We start from the raw sequence: 20251 nt of genomic DNA on the forward strand, positions 1-20251 counted from the left end.
TTGCGGGATGACCCTCCTGCAATCGCGCATCACTTTTGTTTTGATTGTAGCATCACATGTTTAACAAAGGGTCCCTTGACTGAAGCAAATGTGATATGCATCCATATGTTTGCTCTTTATATCGTCTCTCAGATAAGACGCTAACTTTTCTCTACAGTTTATGACATACGCAGCACGCAGATGTCCCGCTACGGTGGCTCAACGCAAGCCATTTAGCGTTTGACATCAAAGTACCGCGAGACCAGACTTCTCCATATGCATTTGATTCGCTCTCGCAGTACTTTGATTTCATACGATTGCTCTGCGCAGCGCTAAATGAAGTTACTCAGTTGTGTGTGTGCGTGTAACCTCGCGACCACAGATTCTATCCATCATCACCCTCTGACACTTTCGTCTCGTTTTTATTTGACGAATAAACAATGTAGCGAGTAACGTTAAGTGTCATTTCAAATGTAGTGGAGTAAAGAGTACAAATACCCAATCAAAAATGTAATTGAGTAGAGAGTAAAAGTTGCCTTTATTTTTGATACTCAGTACAAGTACAAAGTAGCCCAAAAAATACTTAAGTACAGTAACGAAGTACATTTACTCAAGTACTTTACACCTCTGTTGAAAAGTGAAGCCTCTGGCTCTTTGATCGCCCCCTGGTGACTGGCTGCAGTACAAGTCATAAACCCCGCCCTCTCCATTCAAACGAATAGGACTCTCCTCTAAATAAAAAAAATTTACACTTCCAATAAAAGTTTCTGAAATATGGTTTTGGTCCTTTTAAGTAATTGATGTCACGCTGATATATGTTCAAGTGTTCATTTTTGTGATAAGTTTCATTTTAGCTAGTAATTCGATGCTATAGGAATGGGGCGTGTCGTTATGATTGGCGTGGTTGAATTGGTCGCGTGAGCGTTTGGGTGGAAGTTTGATACCGCGGCTCCGCCTCTGGCTCCACGGACGATTCCTTTTGCACATGCTTTGGCTCCAAACTGATGTTTTTATGTAACATGGCAGTGACCATTTTTGGCTTCAATTTATTACAATGGAAGGAGGCGACATTGCGTCGTCCATTTTTTTTTTACAGTCAATCCGTGTGTCTCAATTCGTTCCCTAGCTCCCGAGGTCGTGAATTAGTATATCGTGTACACAGGTTCGGGCACTGGTAAGGATCCTAGCTCACTTCACATTGGGACGATGTTCACTTATTTTTCGGTCACGGCTGCTTAAGCGCATTGTAATCACTCACAGCTGTTACTCATCAACAACTGGCAAAACCAACATCTTTCTGACTTAATTTTAAAAACAGTACATTGTGAAAAATGCTGTCATTATTCTCTTACATATCTGTGCATAAAATTGGAGGCATATAATTACATTTTAAATGTAATAAATATATTTACAATTTTAAATAAATATTATTCTTTTAAATATTGAGTAGATTGTGGTCCCTTACTGTGTAGCAATGTGTGTTTATATTTACAACTAAAACAAACGTTTGTCTTTATAAAAGTTCTGTAACATTTCATAAAGTTTATTGAGTTGGATCACGTGATGTTCGGTTGGCGGCTTCAGAAAAGGTCACGTGATTTCCGGTTAGGGAACATAGGGATCATCGATGCTCACTGGTTTTTGCGTTGCATTGTGGGAATTTTTAGGGAACGAACGTACCAGTGCACTGAACGGATTGTGCGATTGAGACAGCCCTTAAAATGGCCGACTCCCTGATCAGTGCCCTGACTACTGAACAAGGGAGCTGATTGAGACACACGGTATGGTCTACACTCATCTCCTCTAAGTGATATATGTGACCCTGGACCATATAACCAGTCTTAAGTCGCATAGGTAACAATACATTGTATGGGTCAAAATTATTGATTTGTTATGATGTCAAAAATCATTAAGCAAAGATCATATTCCATATTTTGTCCTACCGTACATATGTCAAAACTTCATCAGTAGTAATATGTGTTGTTAAAGCGTAACTAAACCCCTGGTCAGAGCATGACTCCGCCCACTGTTAATATTTGAAAAATGCAAGAAAATTGGGCAGATCCCAACGGAGATAGAGGGGACAAACTAAGCTCGTACGAAGTGTTTGGTTAGATCGTAACAAGGGCGTGGTGAGCTTGAACCTGCTTACGTCACGAGTTACTTTTTGGACCCAACATCCAATAGGAAAATCCAACTGCAGTAGCCACCGTTCAACCTGAAGAGGGCAGCACTCAGACGTTTTTACACCATATATTGTAGCATTGAAACACTTTATATCCAAATGTCAAAAAACTTACTAAAATCAATGAACAGCACTAATAAAGCCCCATTCTTACAGATCATTAACTAAAAAAAGTTGGTTTAGGGTTTAGTTACTCCTTAATGACTTCATTTGGACAACTTAAAGGCGATTTTCTCAATATTTTGATTTTTTTCACTCACTCCAAATCCAGATTTGCAAATACTGTAATTGCATCTTGGCCAAAATATTGTCCAATCCTAACAAACCACACATCAATGGAAAGCTTATTTATTTAAAAATAAATTGACCCTTATGATTGTTTTTTTGGTCCAGGGTCACATATGTTCTTCTGTAGATGCTGATTTTAACTTTATGGCCTCATAACTTCACATTTTCCTTTGAATTTTGTTTGCTTCGGTTTAAATGATGCAATGTTATGATTCATCTTAAAAAAGTATTACTTTTAATTTTCAGATTCACATGCAGCATATATATTTTATGAACCTAGACCGCTGTACAGTCACTCCTGCATTCAGTTTTAACAAGATCTCCAACACAGCACAACAGTGTACCAACGGTACCTTTTCAAAAAGTGCACCATTGCCGCTAAAGAGTTCATATTGGTACCCATCCCAAAGTTACATATTGGTACCAAATGTATACATATTTCCACTTTAATGGAAGATAGTAGGACCTTTTTAAAGCATACTGGTGACAGCTTGGTATCATTTTTTCTCACTGTGTATAGTGTTTGTTCTCACAATGTATATTGATACCATAGACAAACATATACAGGTATGGGTGGCAGAAAACTCTTGCATGTATCAAAGATGTCTGCAACAGATCTATTAGGACAGCTCAGGACTTATTCGTCCTGTTCCCATCCATTATGTACATAGATGTACTGTAGTTGTTAAATAGCTGTTGAACTCTAAAATGCATTGATCAACGTTAAACCTCCTCTACGTCCAGCATGTGTGAAGAGTTGTATCATTAATATTCTGCAGGTTAAGCACATTTGAATTACAGAAAAACATCTACTGCAGGTACTAAAGGTGATGGATGTGCTTTTACTTCAACACACACATAAAGTAAACTACAGTAGCCGTTTAATCTCAAGCCCAAGGTCCTAATCACAACACCGTTTTTCTCATGGTTGTTTACTCTCCGCTGTGTGTGTGTCTGTATTCGGCTGAGACCTGACCTCGCTTCAATGGATGTGTCCTTACATGGTGCTCTTCAATGCACATGCAATGTCACTTGCCCATAATATTTACAGTTTCACAGTTTGCAGAACGTGCAGATGCAATAAAACACAGGACAGAAGATGTGTCACAGTGCTTTAATGTCTAAAGTGCTTTTAGTCAAAATTACAATTTGCTTTTCACTTTTTATTGGTATTTCATAAGCATAATGGTAAGTTTGAAATGTTGAGTCATGCCTATAAATATCTAAAGATGACCTGGAAACAAGCTTGGAACAACCAAGAAACTAAAGAGTAACCACCCACAACACAGTCACAGTAAATAATCTTTTTTTTTTTATTGTGCTTTACATTTTAAGAGGTGAACCACAAACACTTCACAACATATGGTTGGTATATCTTTATCATCATCCCATCAGGAAGTGTCATGTTGGAATGTTAAACACTAAAGTCTAAGGAAATATGCAAAATTTGGAAACATTCAGTCTAAAAGTTAATGCAGACAGCATGTGAGGTCAATTTTCATCGCTTGCTTCTCTAACAAGGATTTTGCCAGCAACACTAAATGGCTCTTTCATTGCTCATGGATGTAATGGAGGTCTATATGATTCTTAAAGGAAAAGTCAATTTTCTTAAAAAATATCCCGATAATCTACTCACCACCATGCCATCCAAAATGTTGATGTCTTTCTTTGTTCAGTCGAGAAGAAATTATGTTTTTTGAGGAAAACATTCCAAGATTTTTCTCATTTTAATGGACTTTAATGGACCCCAACACTTAACAGTTTTAATGCAGTTTAAAATTGCAGTTTCAACGGACTCTAAATGATTTCAAACGAGGCATAAGGGTCTTATCTAGCGAAACGATTGTCATTTTTGGCAAGAAAAATAAAAAATATGCACTTTTAAACCACAACTTCTTGTCTATCTCTGGTCCTGCCAGCGTGACCTCGCGTAATTGGGTAGTGACGTAGAAAGGTCACGTGTTACATATATGAAACGCACATTTGCGGACCATTTTAAACAATAAACTGACACAAAGACATTAATTAGTATCATTCCACATACAACAACGTCGGAACGGTCCTCTTTCTCCACACTTGTAAACACTGGGGTGTAGGTTCGCATACGTCATTCGTGACCTCTTGACGTGATGACGTATTATGTGAGGTCGCGCTGGAGATAGACGAGAAGTTGTGGTTTAAAAGTGCATATTTTTTATTTTTCTTGCCCAAAATGACAATCGTTTCGCTAGATAAGACCCTTATGCCTCGTTTGGGATCGTTTAGAGTCCTTTAAAACTGCATTTTTAAACTGCATTAAAACTGTTAAGTGTTGCGGTCCATTAAAGTCCATTAAAATAAGAAAAATCCTGGAATCTTTTCTCAAAAAACAGAATTTCTTCTTGACTAAACAAAGAAAGACATCAACATTTTGGATGACATGGTGGTGAGTAAATTATCTGGATTTTTATAGAAAATGCACTAATCCTTTAAAAAGGAATCTGTTCTTTATTCAATTGAATTGCGTCAATAATTGTCAATGAGATACAAAAAAAAAGATTTTTCTTTTATATACGTGAATTCTGGAGTGGAGAGATTTAGGAGAACAGAGAGCCGTGAGCCCTTGCAACCAATCCTGAATGATCTGGGTCAGATTTTAAAATACACACAATCACATCAGCAGAACTATAATGGATTCAAGCTCTTCTCAATGGAGTCACAAGAGTTCACACACGCTCCTTTAAAGAGACAGTGTCATCTTTTATTTACCCTTATGTCGTTCTAAACATGCATGACTTTATTCAGTAAAACAAAAAAAATGCTCTCTATCTCATAGGGGTGCAACGAGATCTCGCGAGATTAAATATGTATCGCGAGATTAAGTGTGTCTCGCGAGATTTCTTGTGTAGGTGAAATTCTGGCCGTTTCTCAAATAAAAGACTGCATCCTTCGGAGGTCGCATTTTTAAACTGCATTTACTTCATAAAGACTGTCTTATTAGAGACTACTAACAATTATAAAGTTTACTAATAATTTAGTTAATCGCAAATTGTTGTAATATGCTCACGACTTGCGAATGTAATGCTCAGTTAATGATCTGAAAAAACCTTAATGACGTACAGTATGCAGCCTGCATATGCGACCTCCGGAGGATGCAGCTTTCTGTTTGACCCTTTTAGGGGCCAGTTACACCAAAAGCGTTTACAGTTGCTTTGAAGAACCGGACTCCACTCGCTCACTCTCTCCTGCGTGGTTGTGCACCTCTCAAACAAGGTCAGAGCAAGCGTCATCTTTTTAAAGTTTCTGCTAATATGACAGTTAACAGCAAAAGAGCGCACGCTTCAATATTTGATTGACAAGACAGCTGACTAGGTGGTTGCCTAGCAATATTAAAAGCCGCGTCGACTCGCACTGCTCTTTTTTTTAAAAAGGCAGTGCGTCGCGCCTTGCCAGGGGCGCCGTAAAGGGGGGAAAAGTTAGGACGATTCTAAGGGCCCATGAACTTTTGAGGGCCCCAGCCAAGGACTGTGCCGCAAACGCAACCCCCTTAAACTGAGCCCTCTTAGCTCCGCCCCCGTCTTTACTCTGCGTGTTAGCGCCATCTTCAATCCACGGTCTCACAGTGCGCGTGAACTTCACAAGAGAGCAAGGTGTGTGTATTTACTGCTATTTGCTATGATATCTGCATATGTGCGCTTCCTTACTATAAATGCAGTTTACACAATGTGACGCTGGAGCAATACAATGCAGTTTTCTTTCCACTGTAAAGTCTTTGCTCTGTTCACCTCAGTTTAAAAATAAACAAGGTGATTTACGTTCCCTGTTTTGTGTTATGATTCTAACGCGGAGTCAGCCCTTATAAGCTGTTTTAATTAACGTAGCCCGTATAAGCTAATTAACATAAACTAGAAATGCGATCGGTTACACACTTCAATGTTTTGCAACGCAATATGCCAAAGAAGGATTTTTATGCAGTCGTGAATCGAGTTGATTGTGATAAAACTGAAATGCAACTAAGGCTAAACTAGTCCAGTTATGTTTATTAAAGCTTCTCACCTTGTAACAGGTTTAAGAAATCAATGAAAATCTATGTTGTAATCTGCTATAGTTGTCATTCATTTAATTTTAGGGCGCACTCAAACTATCCAAACCAAACCGCGCTCGGGCGCGTTTGACCCCCAAAGCCTGGTTTGTTTGACAAGTGTGATCGCTCTGTTCCGCGCCCGGGCGCGGATTGGTTAATCGTGCCGCGGCCGGGTTGCAGAGGTGGGCCGGAGCGCGGTTCGCTTGGGCTCAGGCGCGGAAGGCTGTGGTGTGAGCGCATTCGCGCCTGAGCGCGATTCAAAAGGTGAAGACGTCAACTGCGCGACCACTCACCTTCATCTGCCGCCGTAAAAACCTTTTGATGCGCGCAGCGGGGTTACGTGAATGTCCGAGCTACGCACGTGACAGATCAACTAAGCAATATGATAACATGTGAGAGGGCTGTCTGTAATCGCGCACCAAACGACTCCGGGTAAAAAACACAGACTTATCATTACGGTGGGTTCCAGTGTTAAGAGAGAGCTTTACTTCCTGCTTTTTTCAAAACAATCGCATTTTAATGACGAAAGCGCGCCCGGACTCGGATCGATAAAAAGGACAGTGTGAGTGCGTGCACCTGGGGGAGTAGGGAGGGGTGACAATCGCGCTGGGGCATGGTTTGGTTTGGTTTGGATAATGTGAGTGCGCCCTTAGAGTCCCGTTGATTAAAAAACAGTCTGAAGAATCATTTAATAACAGTATAGCTGTTTTCTCAAGTTCACAGTTTCAATGATCTGTCGTTATTTTTGCTTTACTGAAGCCGCTGGTGTGTGAAACTTGTTCTTTACCTTATAAATGATACTAATAATTATAATACAGGCTTTGGTCAAGCATTGTTGACCCAGTCTTATTTGAGGCATAAGGTATAGAAAAGATGCATTGTTGTTGTTCGCCATTTTTAAATGTTACAATGTCGTGTGTGTAACAGCTCAATTATGTCACTGAGACTGCCTGTGAACATCAGACTAAAGTCTCAATTCTTATTGTGAAATAAAAAGCATCACAGTTTAATTTCAAGCATTAATTTCACTATGATTTCAATTGCTGACATGACATTACAGATATCAAGTTTATACTTTCACAAAATGTTCTTTACATTATACAGGATGAGTTTATGTGGAAAACAGTAAATCACAAATAAATACTTCAGCTGGGTTTTCACAGGCATGGTAACATTTATCTTTAATCTTTAAGAACGTTGCATTTTCTCTGAATATTCGATTAATGTACTGTATTTTTCAATTAAATTTACATTGGACAATAAATTATCTTAGCTGCAGACATTGTAGGTGTCTATAAATACTGATAATTGTGGTCATAACAATAGCAAAATAAATAGTTCTGTATTATTTTATTACAGACAAAGATTTTGAATAGCTACAGTAGGTTGGATTGTATGTTTGGTGCGAAATGGGTATGGTGGGGGCCTGACCCCCTATTCTTTCATAGGGCCCAAAATTGCTAGCGGCGCCCCTGCGCCTTGCGTTTCCAAGCGTTTAAAGCGTGGTTGGTGTAATTAGCCTCTTACAGGGCATGCATTATATTCTGTCTTTTACTGCATTTGCTTTTTTGTTTGGGTTTCCAATAATGTTCGTTTGGGAGCTCGTATGAAGTCTGAGACGTATTGTGTTTGTCTGGTGATCAGTGTCAGATGTGAAGTCTCAGCAGATTAAACCATCACAGAGTTTACATGATTTAATGTCTGCATGTTCATTTCTATTATAAAGAAATGGACGTATATTAAATATTCAAATGGATTTAAACTGTTTGGCTAAAAAATAAGCGTTTCTCTCCGTCTAAAGTGAAAGTAAAGATAGCGTCCGCGAGACGAGTCAACTATCTCCCCCTGCAGGCATTTGTTATAATATATACATAATGCTTTTTATTTATAGACCACAATTGTAATGTGTTTGTTAATGTTGTTTAATGTAACTTGGTTTTAATACGTTATTTGAACCAATTATTATTGCATCTTCGTTATTATGTAATTTTAAAGGCTACTGTTCACTTGGGTCTATTTTTATTACACAAAAATAACAAATTACGTCATTATCAGTTAGTAAAATAATTGTTAGGGCCAGTCCTTGATTAGTTAAAACATTTAAAAATAACATGATTTCAGTTTCTTATTCATTTATTTTATCATCGAGGGTTTCTTAAAAAGTGTAAAAATATCGTCTCGTCGTGAACCCAATCTCGTGTCTCGTCTCGTCTCGTGGATTAAGTGTCTCGTCACACCCCTACTATCTCATGAGCAGATGATATTGCGCTCCAGAAGGACATTTGGCTGATATTTAATTAAAGCAACTTACACTACATCCAAGATCTATATCTGGGAATCAAACCTGTGATCTAACCCAATGACCTATCAATTGAGAGTTTATTATACGGAAAAGATAACTGTGGATATTCTTCAAAATGATATCTCCCTTTGTGTTTCACAGAAGTCAGCCATGTGACGATCAAAAACAAATGTTGCATAGAAATGCTTACACGCAAACATTTACAAACACAGCCATCTGTTGTTCTGGTCCATTGTTGCTTTGTGCAATTATTCCTGTTTGGCATGAGACTCTGAAGGCTTTAGAGGAAGGGATAGATGCATCCTTCATGCCTACACCAACCACTGCGTCGCCTCCTTTGCCGTAGTCTGTTTTTTTACCAGTTTGGCTTAATGCAGATTTTTAATGCATCATCGTTGTCCCAAGGTACATATAAGTGCATGATGCCGAAAACTTGTGCATTCATATACACATTCATGTACACTGAGCCTTGATATATGTGTGATTTAAATCGAACCCAGTCTCACGGCGCTGCGTATAAATAGCACGAAGTGTGAAAAACATCCAATACATTATGCCAAATTCCACTTTGGCGTGCAAATGATACGCAAGTCCTTCCAATTCACTTTTTTTGTCGTTTTATTTATTGGTCGCTATTTTTTACCATTTTCGCTTGGATTTAGGGTTAGAACAACTTTTTGGTATATAAAAATGACATCCTAACCCAAACCCCAACTCTAACCCCAACTCCAAGCGACCATGGCTTAAATAAAGACAAAAACATAACCTGTATATTAAATAACCTCATTAAGCAAATCTAACCCTAAACCCAAGCGAAAATGGTTTAAAAAACAGAAAAAAATTGAGAAACCAATAAATAAAACGACAAAAAGATGTTCCGTTTAAGTGAATGGGAAGGACTTGCGTGTCATATGCACGCCAAAGTGGAATTTGGCGTGTGTGTTGCATGATTTTCACACTTCGTGCTATTTATACGAATCTAAATGAGACTGGATAGTTAAATCAGGGTGTCTCAGTTGGTTTTGCTTTAGGACTCAAATTTGGACATCAAAAGTTTTAATAGTACATGCGTAAACAAAAATTAAACTTGTTTTAATGTTTCCATAAACTGCAGAGGGCCAACAATGTGCTAAATTACTATCACGACAGACCTCCCGGCAGCCAACTTTTTATTGCATAAAACATTTCACCAGATTTATCCACAAGTAAAGCTGTGTTTTATGCCGTCTGGGTTGTATTTTCTTTGTACTTTTGTTGACAGTTTTTAAAAATGAGGGCACAATGTCTAACAACCTGCCCGTGTTGGCATCTGCATCTGGCAAGTGTTCATCAGACGACAGATGAATTTGATTGGAAAATGACAGACGATTTTAATTGGATGCGCAGGCTTCAGTGTCAACAACAAAAGAATATGTAAAACATTTTCTTTACCCGTTTATTTTATTTTATTTTTCAGTTAATACGTTGTTATTTGCATAACAGATCTGTAACAATTTTTGAGTCATGACCCACAAGCTTAAGTGAAAAAAAACCACATTGCTCATATCCGGGAGTGTCTTCAAATACACACCCACATAAATTTTACAATCATCTTGTGCAACATAGTGTGGGTAAAGGGCAAATCTTTTAGATGAAACTCACTCCCATCTTCTCGTGGTATACGGATTGTGACTTTGTGTCGCTGATGAGATGTCTGTAATAGCAATGTTAGGCTCCACCCCTTATAATAGGACTGACTGACTCCTACAGGAAGCCCTGCAGATTTCCATGGCATTGTACTGTTTAGCCCCACCCTCCACAATAGTCTAACGAGTTAAAAATCCCATTAGACACAATAGGAGAGCATTTTCACTTTCATTGTGAGCAGATAAATTGGAAACTCACAGGGTTAGTTGCTGGAAGCTACATGCTAAATGGTAAAGTACATGTAGTTTTACAGTACATTAAACCCTTCTTTTAAAAGACACAATCTCGTCCTCTATGTTGTGTCCAATTTATGAAGAGTTGTGCTGCTATAGCGTTTCAGTTTCTTGTACCATTACGCTTTTATTTGCAGCAACAGTCTGAATTTGTCTATAGCCGCAGTAAAAAGACAATGAGTTGTGTGTTCGGCCGCGGGTTGGCTACATTCCTGCGGGCGGCGCTGACGCAGGGTGTGAGACCAGAGAATCGATATAAAACACAGAAATCATTGACTTGCTCGAGGCCGTGAAGAACTCGCAGTATATCTTCAGTGGCTCGAAACGGCCCATTACAAACACCTCATGAGTTTAATAAACGACTTCATCCGCTGGGCTTGTTTGGCACAAAGCTTGTCGATTCACCAAATTCATTCTAGAACTTGGACCGCGATGCATTCAATTGGGACGATTCGGTTTGATGTTGCCTATGAAAAGAAACGTGAGATTATTTACTGGACCTCAACTTCAATTCACAGTATAAGAGATGTTTCATTTGGCTAAAATTAAAATTGACATCCAAGATTGAGTCTGATCTCGAAATTAAATTGCTCACAAATCAATCAAAACATTAATGCAGTTTTAAGTTTAAATATCTGAGCAGAGATTTTTTTAAAAGTACCATAAAATCTCATCAACGTCGTCAACCCTTAAATCAAGTTTCTATAAAACAAGTTTTTATATAGTCATTAAAAGTAACAGATTAAAAATGTAACTAAACCAAGACAGGTGCGGTTGGGTAAAGGAAAGGCAATAACAGATGCATTTGAATTGCTTTATGCATTTGGCAGACGACTTTGGACAGTGCATTAAATTTTTATTAGTATGTACTGTATGTTACCCATTCGCAAAACCCATGATGTCCACCACTGAGCTATACAGTAGCAAATACTGACTGGGGCTAGTTGTCTCAGATACAACTCTAGGAAAAGCTTGGTAGCACTTTATTTTACAGTACGTGTACTTACCTTGTACATATATGGTAAATATGTTGTACTTACAGACAAATGTGTGGTACTTACTTTTTAGTATCTACATGGTAATTAAATGGTATCATTACTGTACTAACCAGTGGTACATATTTGGTAGTTATTATGTAACTCTAGATAAGTACTGGGTAATAACAAATAAATAATTATAGTATAGATATACTGTAACTAACCAGAAACTATACTTACAAATAAATGTACAATTTAGTATTTAGTACTTACAGATAAGTGTGGGTTAATGACAGGTACTTATAGTGTACATATTTGATAATTATTAACAAACAGTACTGAACTTACAAATTGTATGTACATGGTAAGTGCGCAGTACTTACAGGTCAGTGTAATTAACAGTGTACGTATATGATAACTAATAACAAACATTACTGATGTGTTATTTGGACTCAGTATCTTTGTCCTTTATTGTACCTTTTTAAACCCAACAATGCATCGTATTTTATAGTCTGACTAGTTATATATAACTCAATAATAAGTAATACTAGTAACTAGTAATATAACTCAAAGTTGCTTATGTATATTACGCTATATCTTAGGTGGTAGGTCCTGTGTAATAACTGTGTAAAATGCAGCACTTTATTTTACAGTCCTGTTTCCATGCAGGTACTATTGAATGTACCCAGTAGTTAATGCGTATGGTATTCAGTGCTTTGGTTTAAGGGAATAATAAAGGACAAAGAGTACCAAAATGGCACATCAGTAATGTTTATTATTAGTTATCATATACATACACTATAAGTGCCTTTTATTAACTTACAACTGGCCTGTAAGGACTACATAATTACCATGTACAGTATAATACAATTTATAAGCACAGTAGTGTTTTACTATTACTGCCTGCCATTAATTCACACTTTCCTGTAAGTACTACATACTTAAATTGTACATATATTTGTAATTACAGTAGTGTTTCTTGTTAGTTACAGTATGCCTACAGTATGTATCTGTAATTGCCCAGTACTTATCTAGAGTTACATAATAACTACCAAGTATGTACCGATCGTAAGTACAGAAATGATACCATTCATTCACCATATTACTCAAAAGTAAGTACCACACATTTGTCTGTAAGTACAACATATTTATCATATATGTACAAGGTAAGTACACATACTATAAAATAAAGTGCTATCAAGCTGGGTCGCTACAAAAACTATATTAAACATTTTTACCATAATTGGCCAGAAAATGTGTGTGACACATTGTCCCACTATACTGTATGGGGCAAGTTGTCACAATGGGAACCAGGATTTTATGGACATTGTTGTCTGTTGTAGAATTTAGCTATTTTATTTCACTGAAGAAGAATGTTTTCTCTTTTGTAATGTAAAACAGCTACCCATATACATGATGTGCTCTGAATTGTTATTGAGCAATTATTATTTTATTGTTGTCTTTCTTTTAGAAAATCCTAATTAAATTATGTTTGTGACATGGTGCATTATCCTGCTGGAAGTAGCCATCAGAGGATGAGTACATGGTGGTCATAAAGGGATGGACATGGTCAGAAACAATGCTCAGGTAGGCCGTGGCATTTAAACTATGCCCAATTGGCACTAAGGGGCCTAAAGTGTGCCAAGAAAACATCACCATTACACCACCACCAGCCTGCACAGTGGTAACAAGGCATGATGGATCCATGTTCTCATTCTGTTTACGCCAAATTCTGACTCTACCATCTGAATGTCTCAACAGAAATCGAGACTCATCAGACCAGGCAACATTTTTCAATTTTGGTGAGCTTGTGCAAATTGTAGCTCTTTTTCCAATTTGTAGTGGAGATGAGTGGTACCCGGTGGGGTCTTCTGCTGTTGTAGCCCATCCACCTCAAGGTTGTGTGTGTTGTGGCTTCACAAATGCTTTGCTGCATACTTCGGTTGTAACGAGTGGTTATTTCAGTCAAAGTTGCTCTTCTATCAGCTTGAATCAGTCGGCCCATTCTCCTCTGACCTCTTGCATCAACCAGGCATTTTGACTGCCGCATACTGGATGTTTCTCCCTTTTCACACAATTCTTTGTAAACTCTAGAAATGGTTGTGCATGAAAATCCCAGTAACTGAGCAGATTGTGAAATACTCAGACCGGCCTGTCTGGAGCCAACAACCATGCCACGCTCAAAATTGCTTAAATCACCTTTATTTCCCATTCTGACATTCAGTTTGGAGTTCAGGGGATTGTCTTGACCAGGACCACATATAAATATATATTTATATATATAGATATAGATAGATAGATATTTTTGAGATATGCCATAGCCATTGTGAGAGCATTTAGATTAAAAAGGTAGGCTATATCAAACAGATGTTAAACAGTGTGCTTTGTTTAAATTTTATTATCATCACCCTATGTTACCGGGGTCCAATGAGACGCGTCCATCAGAACACAGCTGTTGGGTCAGTTGTTGTAATTTGTGTGATGACTGATTACACGTGTACACTTAAACAAACATAATTCACAAACAAGATTTGCATGCGTGAGTAATGAAGAGAGCGGTGATTGAACCGTTAGATAAACACCATGTCAGGTTTGTAGAGCGCACAGATGCAAACGCTAAGACCTGTGTGATCCACAGCTGTGACAATGACAGATCTCTTTTACCCTGCAGGCTTATTCATTAAATGTTATTGCATGTTTAATATCATGCAAAACACACATTAAGATGACTTTGCAAGCAGTGAAACAAGCAGTTCTTCAAACAAACATTATCAGCTGGCCAGACTGGGAGACCAGCTAAACCAGCAATCCTCTTAAGCTGTTTTTATTAGCAGGAAAACACCAAACAAACAAGCAAACAATAATGACATGGCACTCAAAATTAATTTCCAGTAGAATTGCTCCAAGTCTCTCACAAAATCTTAAGAAGATTCAGAAGCAGACTTTTATTTATAAAACCAAACACATCTCTGTTGTGCACATCCTCTGCTACAGGCAAAGGTCAGTAAATACTACACAAACATCTACAAGCCATCAGTAGGAGCACAACTTCAGGGTGAATGTTTTAATCGTCTCTGCCTTACAGTATATACAAGGTCAGGCTCTTTGGCTGAACGGTTTATGTGCTTTGATAATAACTGGCCACCAGAAACCAAAATGTTACGGTCAGACTCTGAGACAAAGGGAGAGAAACGGCATCTTCTGTGACCTAGACTTATAAATAGCCATCTGGGACAGACACTGTTTTTTTTTCAAGCAAATTAAATCAGCTGTGTCCTTTACCACAGTTTTACAGCACAGGAAATCAGCACGAGTGGTTAATAATGACCTCTCTCAACTCAAGTGACAAACTTGAACAGAGAGCATCTCGCTCTGATCTTGTGTCCGATAACATCATAACGCTAACTCTCTCTCTCTCTCTCTCTGTTTGAAGTGAGAGTTCTTGTAATTCAGAGTTCTGCCCGATGTCCCCACAACTCTATTACAGCCCCAACAGGTGCATGATGGGACATCGTGCAGGCAGCCAGCAGCTGTGCCAGGTTCCTGTTGTCGTTCATGTCGTCTCAAAGGTGTAATCAGCAGCTTAACTCCACTGCTGTAATGTTGTCAAAGCTCGTGGATAGAAAAACACAGTGCTATTCTGAAGGAGAAGGTTTGAAAAGTTATGTTGTTGACATGTGGTAAAGTAAATTATTAAAGTGAATTGTTACTAGAAGGATGAATGGATGAACAGAGAGACAGATACAATCCCCTCTTCACTCTAAATTGGACAAAACACATTTGGGTTAATAAATAAACCTATGCTGGGTTGTGAAACAACCCAGCATAAGTTTATTTATTAACCCAACATGTGTCCAACATTTACCCAGCATTGGGTTAAAAATAACCCAGCAGAATTAAGAGTGTTGGGTAAATGGTTTGCACGAGTAGCCAAACATGAACATACAATACAAAAGATACAAAAAGTACAGATGTGCAATACAGTAAATAGACTTTACAATGAAGTGAAATACACAATTTTTTTCTGATTAAAAAAATTCCCAAATATATAGACAGTTTCAGCAGTAACAACATAAACACGCAGCTTTCGTGGTCAACACGTGACTTCTGGTAAACTCTGCGATGAATAAATAACAAAGTCTTTTTAAAGTAGTTTATTTATGTAACAAGCAAAATAAACAACATGTTGATTACATAGGAACCCAAAACATTTGTTATTTTCGACGAGGTATTTGTTTTAGAGTTTTTTATATTAGAAATATTAAATATTTATCCACCTTGATGGCATGTAAGCGTATTCATTAAAAAATAATAATTTTAAAATATAATTTTATTAGTTATTTCTAAATCTAAATTTTAATGCGTTTTTGTAATATTTGTCCTGACATATGCTGAAAACAGCTTTTTTTCTAAATAATCTTTGACAAATGATGTAAAAATGTATGTAAAAAATCACTAAACTAAATGATTATATTTTATTTCCAGCCCAGTCTTACGAAATTTCGTTCTATAGTTACGTAACTTTTTGATTCTTTTACACCAATTGACACAGACCGGTTACACCACACTGACATGTTTTCCATTTCCCCAAAATATTCTTTCAAAATGAAATAAAACCAGAAATTTTAGACTTGGTCCTATAAAAAGACAATGTATGCAAGTAATCTGCAAATTTATTTTAAAATTTGAATAATTTTCCATTTAAAGGAACCGTATGTAGGATGGTGCCCAAAAAAATGGTACTGCAATCACTTTCAAATGACTGTAGAGCGGTGTATCCCATTCCCCTCCCCCCTGACTTGAGGTTGCCAGATAGTATATGCTGCGGGATCCAACAGAAACGTACTGGTTGCTACAAGAAGCTTCAAATGGCAAGTGACAATTCCTACACATTACGTATTTTTTCTTTTAAGCCAACCTGGCCACGCTGGTGGGACCGACGAGTCTTTGTTTACAAACTATTAAGTTTACAATGTATCATATTGATGAAGAAGGGTATTAAACTTGTCATGCCATATATATCATTACAAAGGGTTGAGATGTCATTTCGAAGTGCTGTTTCATAAAATAAATGCTCTAGCAAAATAACTAATAAATTTAATGCAACGAGGTCATATTTGAAATGTTCATTCATAAGATGACATCATACCTTTATTATGAAACAGCACGTCCATAGTCCAACTCCAGGCTTGCGCTGCTCCATGCCAAACGTGAAATATTGATATTCCATCGGATTTTGTATAAAATAATCCTCAATCATATTGTTTTTCAATAGTTGTGCACGCAGCGCGATTCTACTACGGAGAAGGCATATCGTTATGCGATCAGGGCAATCTCGATGCCAAACGTTCACAATACACTCTAAAAAAACAAACGGTGCTATATAGAACCAAAACTGTTGCTTTGGATCGTAATCATAGAAGAACCGTTTTTAGTGCCATATAGAACCGGTGAAGCACCAGTGAAGCACCTGTGTGGAACCATATAGGGGCCATATAGCACCATATGGTTCTACATGGCACTATATGGTTCTACACAGGTGCTTCACTGGTGCTACACCGGTTCTATATGGCACTAAAAATGGTTCTTCTATGATTATGAGCAAAGAACCACTTTTGGTGCTATAAAGCACCGTTTGTTTTTAGAGTGTATAACATCCATTTGCAGTTTGTGTCCACAATCAGGGCCTGGTCAGTGATATAAGTATTTGAAATGAACGTGATTCCTTAATGTCTAGTGACATATCAGGGCCATTTTATGATTAATTTATAAAAATGTCTTACATACTGTTCCTTTAATTGAACTATACGGACTTTGAACAAAGGTGTAAACCCTCTCTATAAAAGTTTAGTTTGTAACCCATACTGCAGTCTCAGATATAAATGATTCCTCAAATCTTGTTGACTGTTCAGGAGAGATGTGTTTAATAATTTCTTAAGTAAGGGTAAATAGATTTTTGCTTGACGGATATGACGGCCTCGAGTCTTTGCCATACAATAAAGTAGTTGTTTGTGTGCACTATATTTCTTACAGAGCTCTCATGTGTCTTCTGAAGAGTCCGGATGAGAATGAAGGACTTTCATGGTGTTTTGAAAGAACTTGACAGAGCTGAATGCCAAAGAGTCGACTGAAGAGACGTAACATCTTAAAGGTTAAGAAGAACATGAGGGAAGGTATCGTCAAAATATTAAAACTCACTGTTAGCTGAAATGAAGAGCACACTTAAAGAGCACCTATTTCAGATTTCACTCTCTTCCTGAAACGCACAGATTTGAAAGGCTATGTGTCCCTGATTGGCCAGCTAATCTGTACATTGTGATTGGCCTGAATACCTCTGACTTCAGCTGGAAATGTGACGCTCCTTACCATGTTTGAAAGATTCGCTCACAATGCAATGCTAACGAGTTAAATACAGCGTCTAAGCGGGAGGAATTATGATAATGTCGGTCTTGTCTACACAGGGCTTGACATTAACTTTTTGAGGAACTTGTCCTTCGGACAAGTAAATTTGTGTTTCAGTTGTCCATGCACAAAAGTCACTTGTCCGGGTAAAGATTTATAATATAATGTATTTTTTTGTTTTGCTAATCAGTGGCGGAGCCAGGGATTTTTCATAGGGGTGGCCAGGCAGGGGCCAGCAGTTACTCTGGGGTGGCACATAAAATCTCCAAGCTTAAAATACTTTTAAGTATTATAGGTGTGTTAATCAGAATAATGTATAACATACAATTGCTACAATACTTTAATTTTAATTAAAATGAATTGAGATTAACATACAATTTATAGTCATAATTCAACCTCATGTTTTTTAAACTATTTAATCAAATAAAACTTTTGAAATGTACTTTGAAACCAGGATTTATGTCTCCCATTGCTGAAAAAAAACTATAGAGACCAGAAAATCATGTAGGCCACTGAAATGTATTTTACTAAGATTCATTTAGCTGCTTCTTGCTACTCTTTATGAAGAAGGATGCTATATCTGCTGCTTTTCTCTTTATTTTCCCCACATTTCAATAATTGTCTGACATTTAAACACTAAAGCAAAACATAAAAACATTATCATGTTTTAAAAAAACGTATTAGGATAAATGTATATAGATTATTTGTTATATATAAAATCAATCTTAATACTAGCATTTACGCTGTAATGTTTGTGTCAGATTCAAATCGGCTGTCGCGTGGCACACACACACACACATAGCTGAAGAGAGATTCTCGTTATAAAACGGATTCTTAAACAAGATTTTAAGCCCATTATGTGTTTTTACCGAACTTTAGAAGAGAAAAAACTTAAATCTGCTTTTTTGACACACAGTGATGAAAATGCGGTTGAAGTGCCTGTCATTTGGTCACGCCGGAGCTAGAAGAAACATCACTCTCCACTCCATGCGTCCCGCCCCTCCGTGTTCATTGATCAGGTTTAATGCGCGCGCAGCTTGTTTAGTAACAATAACAGTAACCATGTAAACGTGTGTGTGTGGGTGTCAGCGCGCCGCACTCTCTGTTCAATATTCCGCTCTGTGTTTTCTCTGCGCGTTCTTCTCTGTCGTTAACGGCACATAACGTTAAGTAACATTGTTTGAAATTTAACTTGTCCAGTCGGACAACTAATTTTCTCTTACACTTGTCCTACAAAAAATCCACTTGTCCCGGACAAGCGGACAAGCCTTAATGTCGAGCCCTGTCTACATCACCAATCCTAGGTAGTAAACTGTTTCCTACAATCTGTGTGTTTGTTGTAGTCCAAGAAAAGAGATTTACTTTGGAGATGATAACTTGCTTCATTGTTTACTTTGGGGTTTGTACCTTTTGCATATCGTTAACATGTACTAATACACACTCACACACCAAAGGAAAAAGACTTTAAAAGAAATCCAGTTTCATTTTTGCCCACAGCTAAAGTGTATTAGCCTTTATGTGGGATCAGAGAGTTTGTGTCCTGTGAGGCGTGAGGGATTCGCTCTGACCTCGAGACCCTGCATCTGCTCAGCGGGACACTCCTGTGATCACCGGCGTGATGTGATGGTCAGTGACAGAGAGAGACGTCCACTGTGTGAAGATTCCACAGATATGATAACAGCACAGGGAAACCGGGTGTGTCTCTATTTTCCACGACGAGTTGTCACTTAGATTTTCAACAACCATCCAACAAGACCATCCATCTGATTTAAGATTTTGTTTGCTCTGTTGCTAAGCTATATTTTTACATTTCTTAAAGATTTTAGTGCAGTGCTCATCTGTGTTAAGCTGCCGTGGTATTAGGGTGCTATAGATGGTTGCTAGGGCATTGCTGTGCAGTTGCTAGGATACTATGAGTAGTTGCTAGGGCATTGCTATGTTGTTGTCAAGATGTTTAAAAGTATTGAGTTGCAGTTGCTAGGATACTCTTGGGCTAAGGTGTTTTGTATCACTGCTAGGTTGTTGCTCTCTCTTGTCTATAAACATGGCTCGGGTCTCTCCTTAAATGACGTCACCAAAGAGTAGAAGCACAAGAGGGGAAACTCAATAGAAGGTTCCATTGCAACACCAGCGCCC

General features: G+C 37.9%; 1 long non-coding RNA gene across 2 annotated transcripts in view; it reads left to right on the forward strand.

Moving 5' to 3' along the window:
* LOC141358966 (uncharacterized) overlaps positions 1–20251 on the forward strand; it is a 109913-nt gene extending 89662 nt beyond the window's left edge. The window contains exons 4-6 of one of the 2 annotated variants that reach the window (XR_012365562.1): positions 17747–17886; positions 19459–19514; positions 19613–20251. This is a non-coding gene — a long non-coding RNA (uncharacterized lncRNA). The remainder of the gene's footprint in view (positions 1–17746; positions 17887–19458; positions 19515–19612) is intronic. The other variant, XR_012365549.1, reaches the window with a different exon arrangement.

This window comes from Misgurnus anguillicaudatus, chromosome 1 (assembly GCF_027580225.2).
Source record: "Misgurnus anguillicaudatus chromosome 1, ASM2758022v2, whole genome shotgun sequence".
NCBI classification, from domain to species: domain Eukaryota; kingdom Metazoa; phylum Chordata; class Actinopteri; order Cypriniformes; family Cobitidae; genus Misgurnus; species Misgurnus anguillicaudatus.